The sequence below is a fragment of the Cydia pomonella genome, chromosome 5, assembly GCF_033807575.1.
Source record: "Cydia pomonella isolate Wapato2018A chromosome 5, ilCydPomo1, whole genome shotgun sequence".
Taxonomy (NCBI): Eukaryota; Metazoa; Arthropoda; class Insecta; order Lepidoptera; family Tortricidae; genus Cydia; species Cydia pomonella.
Genome location: NC_084707.1, coordinates 2,611,431 through 2,624,215, shown reverse-complemented (window position 1 = coordinate 2,624,215; position 12,785 = coordinate 2,611,431).

The window sequence follows — 12,785 nt, the reverse complement described above, 5'->3', positions numbered from 1 at the left end:
GTGTGGCCGACAGCGGCGGGTCGTCCTCGTCGCGCTTGCCCGGCGAGCTGAACGTGGCGTCACGAGTCAGCGGGGGATGGATCAGTGATCTTACTTGTGGAGCGCGGCTTGCTGACGTCGGGTGTGGCCGACAGCGGCGGGTCGTCCTCGTCGCGCTTGCCCGGCGAGCTGAACGTGGCGTCACGAGTCAGCGGGGGATGGATCAGTGATCTTACTTGTGGAGCGCGGCTTGCTGACGTCGGGTGTGGCCGACAGCGGCGGGTCGTCCTCGTCGCGCTTGCCCGGCGAGCTGAACGTGGCGTCACGAGTCAGCGGGGGATGGATCAGTGATCTTACTTGTGGAGCGCGGCTTGCTGACGTCGGGTGTGGCCGACAGCGGCGGGTCGTCCTCGTCGCGCTTGCCCGGCGAGCTGAACGTGGCGTCACGAGTCAGCGGGGGATGGATCAGTGATCTTACTTGTGGAGCGCGGCTTGCTGACGTCGGGTGTGGCCGACAGCGGCGGGTCGTCCTCGTCGCGCTTGCCCGGCGAGCTGAACGTGGCGTCACGAGTCAGCGGGGGATGGATCAGTGATCTTACTTGTGGAGCGCGGCTTGCTGACGTCGGGTGTGGCCGACAGCGGCGGGTCGTCCTCGTCGCGCTTGCCCGGCGAGCTGAACGTGGCGTCACGAGTCAGCGGGGGATGGATCAGTGATCTTACTTGTGGAGCGCGGCTTGCTGACGTCGGGTGTGGCCGACAGCGGCGGGTCGTCCTCGTCGCGCTTGCCCGGCGAGCTGAACGTGGCGTCACGAGTCAGCGGGGGATGGATCAGTGATCTTACTTGTGGAGCGCGGCTTGCTGACGTCGGGTGTGGCCGACAGCGGCGGGTCGTCCTCGTCGCGCTTGCCCGGCGAGCTGAACGTGGCGTCACGAGTCAGCGGGGGATGGATCAGTGATCTTACTTGTGGAGCGCGGCTTGCTGACGTCGGGTGTGGCCGACAGCGGCGGGTCGTCCTCGTCGCGCTTGCCCGGCGAGCTGAAGGCGTCGGGCGTCATGAGGTTGAGCGGCGGGATGGCTGGCGGCGACTCTGGCCGCTGGCTGATCAGGCTGCCCGGCTGTGTCTGTAATATCACTACTATCATATATTTGAGAATGAGTCATGCGTCTCATTAGGGAGGGACAACGTCTGTTGTTAGACAGTGAGAATATCCTAGATGACTTTTTTTTTACTTGGTTTATTTTGCTACTGTGTCTTTTATTTCTATGGATCAATTTGCATTAACCCTTTCAACGCCAAGAACACGTAAAGGCGTCGTAACTAGTCCTACCCAAATAGCCATGAACACGTGTTATGGCGTACGCTGTTAAAGTAACCTTAACACTTTCAAGTAAGGTTTACATTAGCTCGCTTGTACCCATGACGTTCAAAGAGTTAAAGCAATACAAAAGTCGAAAATGAAAACGCTTCTTACTACTTATATGATAAAATACATATAAACATGACATCACACCTGGATATGATTCCGTCGTTGATTTAAATAACAAAAAATTGCTATTTTATTAAAATAGAATCTGCGACAATGTGATTACTTACATTTTGTGTGTTTTGTTTTTTTTTTTTCGTTGTTTGTAGTACTTCTTTATTAATTGTGAAACACCAAGAGTGCTAAGAGAGGATAACCAGAGAACAGTTTAACTTCTACGCAGAAGTTACGGGCATAGAAGTGGAGTTGGTATTACTCGAGTCTTTTTTACGCAAAATAGGCGCGAATTGCGACGTCGAGTTGCGGAAACCCAGCCCGCGAATACGAATACTCGAGTCTTTTAAGCCTAAATTATTTATTTATTTATTTTACACGGAGAACCAACAGCTATAACTATGCTAATAACAACATAAAATAGTGAAACAGAGCCAATTATAGGATCTCAGAACTCCAGTCGTTATTAGGCGATACTGAGCTTAAAAAAATTCCAAAACTTAAGTCCCGAGTCCATCCCTTTATTGAGTTTTTAAGTGCAAATTAAAAGGACAATCGAGCTCGAATAAAGACTTCGTCAAAAATTATAGGTATTATCTACGAGTAACACAAAGAAAAATTGTCATTTTTTAATGATTTGTGCCTAACCCATAAATTTAATGTGGAGAAAACTTTTGCACATAATTTGAGTCATCATCAAAGGGCTCTAGACTTTACAAAAGACTCGATAATGACTCAAGTTTCGACTTTAATGACTAGAGTCTGAAAAACCGAGTCGAGTCTTAAAGTAGAGGACTCAAAGGACTCGTGTCTTAACCAACCCTAAGTAGAGTATACCTGGCTTCGCATGAGCAGGTTCTTGAGCTGCTGGCTCTGCTGCTGGAGGATGCTGGACGCGAGCGCTGGCGGTGACTCTTCCTCAGGAATGCCCGCCACTTCTGCTGCACAAAAGAGGCTCTATTAGCAAGTTTTGTTGACAATGCATTTGAGGTCCAACCTCAGGTACCTCACCATGAGGTGAGGTGGGCCTCACCGTTTGTTGCTTTTCGTCTTGCGCGGTTCGGTTCCCAAAGTAATATTATTGAGAAAATATGAATTAATTATGCGTTTAACTGTGTCAATAGCTTTCACTGTTCAGATTTGTGTGAATGTGCATATTATATTATTTTATGTATGATTTTATTTTTCACTTAACAATCTTGATCAAGAGTGCAATATATACTTATAAGACTTAAGCAAGGTCACAACAATACAAAGCTGCTACACCTTATTTTGTGAAGTAGAGATGTGCAGAAGTAAGCATGAGTCCGCAGTAACCAGGCGATGGTCTGTTGTCTGGGTGGGTTTACAAAGTATTTAGTTGGCCAGAGGTTTGTTAGTTCTATCAAACACACACGTAATACATGGAGAATAGTTGTAAGTTTTAAAAGCCGTACGCGACTGCACGCGTGACGAATACTGAAACGAAGTTAGACAATAGTACGTACCGGGCACCTCGCAGTCTCTCGGCTGCGGGGCGGGCGGCTCGTACACGAGCTCGGCCTCCTGCAGGCCTCGGGCTGCAGCACGTACAGCCGGCGCCTACACTCTCCTACAATAGTACGTACCGGGCACCTCGCAGTCTCTCGGCTGCGGGGCGGGCGGCTCGTACACGAGCTCGGCCTCCTGCAGGCCTCGGGCTGCAGCACGTACAGCCGGCGCCTACACTCTCCTACAATAGTACGTACCGGGCACCTCGCAGTCTCTCGGCTGCGGGGCGGGCGGCTCGTACACGAGCTCGGCCTCCTGCAGGCCTCGGGCTGCAGCACGTACAGCCGGCGCCTACACTCTCCTACAATAGTACGTACCGGGCACCTCGCAGTCTCTCGGCTGCGGGGCGGGCGGCTCGTACACGAGCTCGGCCTCCTGCAGGCCTCGGGCTGCAGCACGTACAGCCGGCGCCTACACTCTCCTACAATAGTACGTACCGGGCACCTCGCAGTCTCTCGGCTGCGGGGCGGGCGGCTCGTACACGAGCTCGGCCTCCTGCAGGCCTCGGGCTGCAGCACGTACAGCCGGCGCCTACACTCTCCTACAATAGTACGTACCGGGCACCTCGCAGTCTCTCGGCTGCGGGGCGGGCGGCTCGTACACGAGCTCGGCCTCCTGCAGGCCTCGGGCTGCAGCACGTACAGCCGGCGCCTACACTCTCCTACAATAGTACGTACCGGGCACCTCGCAGTCTCTCGGCTGCGGGGCGGGCGGCTCGTACACGAGCTCGGCCTCCTGCAGGCCCTTGGGCTGCAGCACGTACAGCCGGCGCCTACACTCTCCTACAATAGTACGTACCGGGCACCTCGCAGTCTCTCGGCTGCGGGGCGGGCGGCTCGTACACGAGCTCGGCCTCCTGCAGGCCTCGGGCTGCAGCACGTACAGCCGGCGCCTACACTCTCCTACAATAGTACGTACCGGGCACCTCGCAGTCTCTCGGCTGCGGGGCGGGCGGCTCGTACACGAGCTCGGCCTCCTGCAGGCCTCGGGCTGCAGCACGTACAGCCGGCGCCTACACTCTCCTACAATAGTACGTACCGGGCACCTCGCAGTCTCTCGGCTGCGGGGCGGGCGGCTCGTACACGAGCTCGGCCTCCTGCAGGCCCTTGGGCTGCAGCACGTACAGCCGGCGCCTACACTCTCCTACAATAGTACGTACCGGGCACCTCGCAGTCTCTCGGCTGCGGGGCGGGCGGCTCGTACACGAGCTCGGCCTCCTGCAGGCCTCGGGCTGCAGCACGTACAGCCGGCGCCTACACTCTCCTACAATAGTACGTACCGGGCACCTCGCAGTCTCTCGGCTGCGGGGCGGGCGGCTCGTACACGAGCTCGGCCTCCTGCAGGCCCTTGGGCTGCACCACGTACAGCCGCAGCCGGGCGCGGGTGCCGCAGCCGGCGCCTACGCTCTCCTGTAAAGTATATTCTGTTGTAACTCAGGAACCGAGGCAAGAGTAAGCACTGTAAGCAGGAACCCCTTTCTCGAAGGGTCTCAGTGGCGGTACTTCAATACAAGTCCAAAAGCCGTAGTTGCCTTACCGAAATTACGTAGTAGTGATGAATTCAAGCCACAGCGGTCGGACCGCGGGGTGAGCGTGTTGCAAATTTTTGCAGTGGCGCCACTTCCGCGCGGAAGAAAGACCTTTACTTTAGTACTTTTACTTATTCTGTGCCGCTAGCAAGAACAACTACATTTTATACCATATCGGTACCATAGTCGGTCAAAGCGTTCAATTATAAATAACTTAATAAATATTATAGGACTATCTTAGACAAATCTGGACCTGGGTATGTCCTTTAACTACGTCCAAAATAAAAGCATGGGCATAGAGCACAGCGCAGCGGATGTCATTCCAGATTTAGAGCAGAGCCCAACTGGGGAAGTACCTCCACCTTACAGAAAACCGCAGCCAAATAACACTAGACCCCTCTGCCGGTGAGTAAGACTGCCTGAGATCAAAGAAGGTGCGGAGTGTTAGAGTCGGCCACGCGCATGTAACACCTTTGGTTTAAAAATAACAAATAACGGTTTTTCGAGCGAAAAAGAAATTAAAAGGTTTTGCGCCAAGTACATGATAACGGTTTAGAAATTTTACCGGTTTCCGATCCTTGCCTCCTGCTCCGTAGGCAGGGCACAGCAACTAAGCTAGGAAGTAATAAAGTCGGAAGCAACCTTACCTCGTGTATGTCGAAGTCCTCGGGCGACGCGCCGACGTCTCCGCCGGAGCCGTTCCTGTGGAAGGGGTCGTCGCAGCTGGACTCGCATTTGGCCTGGACCTCCTCTGCAACATTTAAAGTATTTAGTATTTGTTACAACAGAAACAACACTTCAAAACAGCCGTTTATTAAACTTTTTGTCAGCAAAAACGCTATTAATTACCGACATTCGACATTAATACTTCACGCTAATAAGCAGGAACGCCTCTATCGTCAAGGAGTTAGGGTTCGTGTTCAGATATTTTTAGCACCTCGGCCGCTCCAATATATCTGATGGTGACTGTACATATATTGGCACGACGCTCCTGCTTATTAGCGTGAAGTATTAATGTCGAATGTCGGTAATTAATAGCGTTTTTGCTGACAAAAAGTTTAATAAACGGCTGTTTTGAAGTGTTGTTTCTTCTTGTTCTTGTTATGGGAACATAGGAATTCTGTGCTGCCTCCTACAGTTTACGCCCCTTTATATTAAAACAAAAAAAGGATGTCAGTGATCGTAATATATCCAAAACTCACCAGCATCGAATATGTAAAAACTGAGCACCGGATACGAGAGCAGGAACTCCGATATACTTTTACAGTAGGCCATGGTGTCGTCTCTGTCCCTCGCCATGTTCAGCACGTACAGGCTGCGCGTCTTGAAGTCGGAGAGGAGCAGGTAGTTGGCGCTGGCGTCTAGCATGGCCTGCAATAGTATTTTATGCAACAGTTGTATAAGAAGGGTCAAAAAAGGCGAGTGGCGTGAGTTACAATGTGAGCCGGAGCCGAAGGCGTAGGCGAACATTGTAAAGGAATACGCCACGAGCATTTTTTGACCTACTTATACAACGTTGCATACAATATTTTTCCTACGAGTCAACAAAAATAAATCTTAATTTAGGTAAACAAAGCAAAAGTATATAGCCAAGACGCGCGAGCATACCTTGTTACGCGCCCAGCCCGCCCCGGGCCGCGGCCGGCCGGTCAGCGACACCTCGTAACTCATGAGGCCCTGGTACTTGCTACTTGCTAAATTAAATTTTTGGACAGTTTTTTCTCAATTTTGACCACCGTAGCCTACGGAGACTAACAAGCAATGCTAAGCGGTCTTCGTAGTCTATGGGTGTTGCTATATTACGGGTGTCACATACGTGTTTCTGACTTATGAAGTAATTATTTTTACTATGCAACCAAATGAATATTTTGTAAGTTGGCAGCAATGCACTTAGTTTAAAACTGTATTCGTTTTGGTTTTGTTAGGTTGGTAGCCATTAATCGCAGTAACGTTATAGCGATTAAAAGCACAAGACAATATAGACAATGAATATAATAGGAAATGACAATATAGACAATATAGACATTTCTTGAAACCTTTTATGTATGTTCTTATATTCGTGTTAATGAATGCATAAATGACAGATAACAGTAGAGGAGTAGGAAAAATAAATTAAATATTTACGTCTCATCAACCCATTGATGGGCATTAGTGTAAGAAAGTATGCAAAATTAAACTCTATCACTTTGAAATAATGTTCAAAATCATTGTGGGAATATATTTTCTCTGCTTTAAAGTCTCAACGTGCGTCTATTATTTCCATAGACGGTAGGATCGTATAGATATACCTACGCGTGCGCCCGTGAGGGTCAGAACATATGCAATGCGACAAAATTAAAAACACGTAATTTAACATTCCTGACAACGTACCAAAAATAACCTACGTAATTTGGTCGGGTTATTTGTTGCCCACCATAAACCATACTAAAATTAATGGTGTGGAATAAAAAAATGAAACTGTGACAAGGACAAACAATAATAGCGCTTTCTCTGCTTCTCCTACTAAAAGTTCCATAAATGCATCTCGTTCGGTCATCTGGCCCCTCCCCCATTTCATCTGTATACTATTGAATCTCTATGATTATTTTATTTGTGTTTGTGCTATAAATTTTAACAGCATTTTATTAAGATTTCACGAGCACTTTTTGACCGCCGCGACTATTTTATATAACATACAATCAGAACATTATTAGAATGTATTAAGGTTTATTTTTAACTGACTTCAAGATTTCAATAGAGGAGGTTATCAAAACTCTGTCATTTCTGAAACGATTTTGAAAATTATATTCTCTAATCTTTGTCGCCTGAGAACTCGCCTCTTTAACCAATGTGTCCTGCCCACCATGACCTACGGTGCCGAGACATGGACGCTCACTAAGGAGACTGTGCATAAAATTCGAGTGGCACAGAGAGCCATGGAGCGCGCCATGCTCGGCATCAAACTTCAAGACCGAGTGAGGAATGTCGAGATCCGACGTCGCACCAAGGTGCAAGACGTCGGACACGACATTACCAAATTAAAATGGAGCTGGGCGGGACATGTTGCCAGGCAGAGTGATGGCAGGTGGGCCAAAGTGCTAACGGAGTGGTAGCCGCTTTCAGACGAAAGGAGTGCCTGGCGTCCGTTGGCTCGTTGGGTGGACGACATTCGGAAGACTGCGGGTACCTTCTGGATGAGATTGGCTCGGGACCGGGATAAGTGGCGTACTAGAAGAGGCCTATGCTCAGCAGTGGGCGATAAAAGGCTGATATGATGATGATGATGATGAATCTTTGTCGGCTATGGCCGTCAAACATTACCAGTAGTACTATTTTTTGTTTTGTTTTCACATTTAATATATTTATTTATTTTATTTATTTAAACTTTATTGCACACATAAAGAAAATGTACAAATGGCGAACTTAATGCCAAAAGGTATTCTCTACCAGTCAACCATTGGGTCAAACAGAGACATTTGTGTATGTTGGTGCAGGAAAAAATAATAACAAATAATAAGGAAAAAATTAAACGTGAAGTCAAATAATATCAAAAATATATAAATAGTTAAATACTACTACTTATATAATGTATAAAAGATAGACTAATACATATAATTATGTACATATACATGATGGTGAACCTTATTTAAGTTCTTCTGACAGAAGATGCTTGCGAAGTAGTCGTTTGAAAACGGGAATATATTATTTAGGATGTGTTTGATAATGTAAAGCCCTCAAGCTAAAATAAATATAATAATGCAAATAAGATTCGAAGTGCCCTCTCCAAGTCATAATGGTTCACCTTGAGGCCTAAGGAGGTCTCTGCGCCCAAGGAGGGGGTAAATGTGATGGTCTGGAGGCAGTTCCACGACTTGCAGGACCAGATCTTGATGATGGTGTTGTTTTCCGCGCCGGTCACGGCGAATTTCCAGAATTGGACGCTAAAAAAAGAAAAAAAAAAAGATCGACATAATCCTACAGTAAGGCCATGGAGTGGACGCAAGCAGCGCGCGGCTGAAAATTGGCTACTTGACAGTTTTTTTGTAAATAATGTCAATCGATCTTGATTTTTCTGAGGATTTAATGTCTATATAGGACTCATGGCATTTAAGCAACACAAAGGTCAGAAATGAGAGTTAAATTCTGACGCTCGCACTCGACCATTTGAAACGCCTCTAATACATTATTTTTTTGACTTTAGAGCTTTGTATTTTTTATAATCTAAATATGTCTTTTTAAATTCCATTTTTTTTATAATGGGTGGCTCATTTTCTATCCATTTAACTAAATTTGATTATAATATTCAACATGTGTCAAGTACCCAATTGAGGCCATTCATATATTTGGTCGAGCGGAATGTACACACGAATGACCTTGATTTGCCGCTCGCCGCGACGTGCGCCGCTTGCGTCCAGTCAGCGGCCTAAGCCCTTGAATGATTATGTTGTGAATGTGAATATAAATACATATAAATAAATAAATACGGGGGTGGTATTCGAAAATGTTGTCAAACGAAAACATAGATAATTTTTTCCGGGTCCTTACGGTTGATCCCATAATCAGTTGTTTATTCTCAGTACATCATACGTTTTTGGGGTTTCGAAAAATTATTTAATGCCAAAGGCAAAACGAGGCATAACCAATCAATATAGCAAGGAAGTTTTAACTTGTATTCTGACTTACTCAGTGTCTGTGTTATTGTGGTTGTCGAGGAAGGCGAGGCAAGAGAGCGGCGCGCCGTCGTGCGGCTGCCACTTGTGGAGGCAACGCGGCGCGCTCTCGTTATGTGTGTACACCTGCAAGACAAAATGTCCTTTATTCATTATAGTTACAAAAACATTGTATAATGAATTCATTATAGTTCACTGAAGTGTAGTATAATGAAACCAATATAGTCCAGTTCAGTGATTTGTCTGAAATGTTAAATATAGTCGATTATAAAAAGCAAGAGGCACCTGGTAGAACATGACGAGCCCGTCGGCCGCGGCGGTGGCGAGCGCGGTGCCGTCGGGCGAGAAGGCGGCGTCCACGATGGGCTGCGCGTGCTCGCCCGCCGCCACGCGCCCCGCCGCCGGCGTCAGCGCCGCGCCCGCGCCCACACCCTCCGTGCCCGCGAGCGCGCGCACTACTACGCTGATGTTCCACATGCGGGCTACGGGAAAATAAACAATGCTCTTAAATGGGGTTCGCCAAACCACGGCATATTGCAACTGCAAAAAAATCGGCCAAGAGCATTTCGGGTAGGGTTTCGTAGATACCATTCTGTCAGAACAGGTCAAACGAGGGCTATTAATTAGGTCCACACAGAGCGAGCATACGCACGAGGCAATTTCCTCACGCACAAACCGGCCAGTGTAGACGTGCCTCGGTCGAGGCGGCGGGCTCAGGCGAAGAAAACGCGCGCGCCGTCTCGGCCGGGGCACGTCTGCACTGGCCGTTTTCTGAACGAGGAAATTGCCTCGCGCGTATGTTCGCTCTGTGTGGACCCGCCTATTACGAGTAGTACGTATCATGTACATTACAAGCATAAGGAAGTACCTTCGCAGATCTTTGTACGTCTTTTTACTAAGAAGAGATTTTTTTTGTAATAACTCAAAAAACGGCTAGACCGATCAGGTTCGCTAAATTGATTGAAAGTATTTACTAAGCTTTCGTTTCACGATTTTTTCGTAAATTTTGGACCCATGGTTCAGCAAGAATAGGGGGGGATATATTTTATTTTCTTTCGATGTGTTATTTCCTAAAATACTACCTTTATCCAAAAATAGTTTGCGGAGATCCTTATTCATTTTGAAAGACCTATCCAACGACACCCCACACTATTTGGTCAAAGCAAAAAAAAATATATTTATCATTTTGTCTAGGAAAAAACGAAGTATTTATTTTACCGTTCTGTCGCCATGCTTGATTTATGTATCCATGCTAAATCGTACTAACGATCACGGAACAAGGCCACGGACGGACGGACGGACGGACAACCGGACATGACGAAACTATAAGGGTTTCTAGGGGGCTACGAAGCCCTAAAAAGTAGTAAGTTTTACTGATTTTTGCCCAAAACATTATATGCGGTCCCACATACTGGAGCGGCGTACATTGATGAGCGGGACATAGCCATTACGTGCATAACGTTGTCTCGCTCACACATCAGAGCAGCAAGCGGACCGAAATCATGTGTTAACCACGTTAAGATCATATTACACACTGTTCTCTTAAACTTTATTGATATGAAAATACTTACTCATAATTTTGCATAATTCGTAACATTTTACAGTGTTAAATTCAAATAGGGAAGATAACTAATAAATATAAATTGTTGTTGTAATCTCTCGAATCCTATGGACGCGATATCGAGTTAGCCAAAATTCAACTCTAAACTTAAGACTACAAGGTCATTTTTACTCTAGCAAATTGAAATCCTTGAAACTCAAGGGGCAAGCATCTACATTAGGGTACCTTTGTTCTCGTGTGTGGTGAGCAACAATCGTGCCACGTCATCAGGTTCAGCGTCATGGTCGTCAGGGATGTAGGGGCACCACACCACTCGATGTGGCCCGCCGGGGGTGCCCGCTTCCTCACGTATTTCACACGCCAGGGTGCATCTATAACAAACAATGATGTTAGGATAGCTCTATAATAATAATAAACCCGCGGGGGCAGCTTGAGGCGAGCTGACGATGAGTGGTGACACCGCAGACCCCTATTCCAGAGGGCCCTTTTATTTGGCCCTCGCCTCTGTACTTGCCTTCACCGGCCGGCCAGAGTGGAGTCGCAAGAGTGGGACCTATGCTCCAGGTTGGAAGTGTAAAATGTCATAACGCCGGCGGCCTGCTGAACGGATTACCGGGATCTAGCATCCGCAGACTCACCTCTCGACAACCTCACAGCCGCTCCAAAGTGTTGCCCTATTGTCGCACTGTGCGTGCGGCCGTTGTGGGGCCCATTCAATGAGTTGGCGAGTCACCACCTGTCTTATACAATTCCGAAAGACTGATTGTCACGGCAGGTGTCCGCTAGTCTCCTCCCATAGCCCATTATCCAGTCCATCCAACTTTCAAATCAATAGCCTTATGACCTTAGATCTCATCGCAGCACAAAAGTGTTGCACTGCAATAGTCTTTGCACCTGGCGGGGACCAACTCCGGATGTATGATGTTGTGCGCTCGGGGATGGTATCTGCCACGTGTATCCCTTGCTTTTAGATTAATTTGTCTTAAAGGGCCTCTGCGCTGTTGGCTTCGGCCCCACGCATGCCTCCCAAAGGTCCGGGACCCCATGGTCCCGAGATATGGTAAGACAGACAAATAATAATAAAATACTTTATTGCACACTACAAAATAAAAGTTACAGAGAATTCATTGGGCTATAACAGTGCAGGTAACAACAGGCGGACTTATCGTTAAACAGCTCTATTTGTTTGTAAACTTACTAAATTACTTGTTATTTCCGTTCGTTGTCAACCCTAGAGTTGTTTCAATGTTCTGTGTGCTGAAGATAGCTTCATTCTATTTGGTAATGAATTACTACAGGAAGGTTTATGACTTTAGCAGTATATGTGGGTGTTTTGGTGTTGTGCGTTTCACCATAATCAAGACTTATGAACCGATTTTGGAAAATGAGGTATCAATCAATTTGTTTTATGATGCGTGTGACGAAGTCTACATTTTTCGAAAAATTAGATTTTTTACAAAATAAAGCCTGAAGTGTGTTTATTTTTCTCTAATGCTTTGCTTCTGTCAAATCAAGTACAGTGGAATTCGTTTATTATGACTCCGCTTATACCGACCAACCGTTTACTATGACGTAATTACTGTCCGAAGTTGGATTTTCATGTTTTTTTTGGAACAAAGTTGGATAAGATGACTTGGCTTATAGTGACAAATCGCTTATTATGACCTATTTTCATGAAATTCTGACCGGTTATACCGACATATTATAGCTGGTTTTCATGGCCGTCACCACGTCTTTGCCTACGAGGACGTTTGATGCGTTCGTGGCGTGTAACTAATTGCAGTTTTGATTCTCAGTGACAAGTTGATAATTGTTACAAGTTTAATAAAACCCATCTCTCACAAAGGAGTTTGAGATTATTATGGAAAACTTAACAAAAATATGAAGTTGTAAAACTTTGCTTTATATGATATGACGTGTTTGTCACTTTCCTCCGATGTCATTATGAGCGGATTCTATTGTAGTTATTTTTTTATTGGTAAATCCAATTTTCCGGAAACACAAACTGTGACACACAGAGGGTATTTACCTGAGGCCACTGTCAGTAAGTTCAATCTCA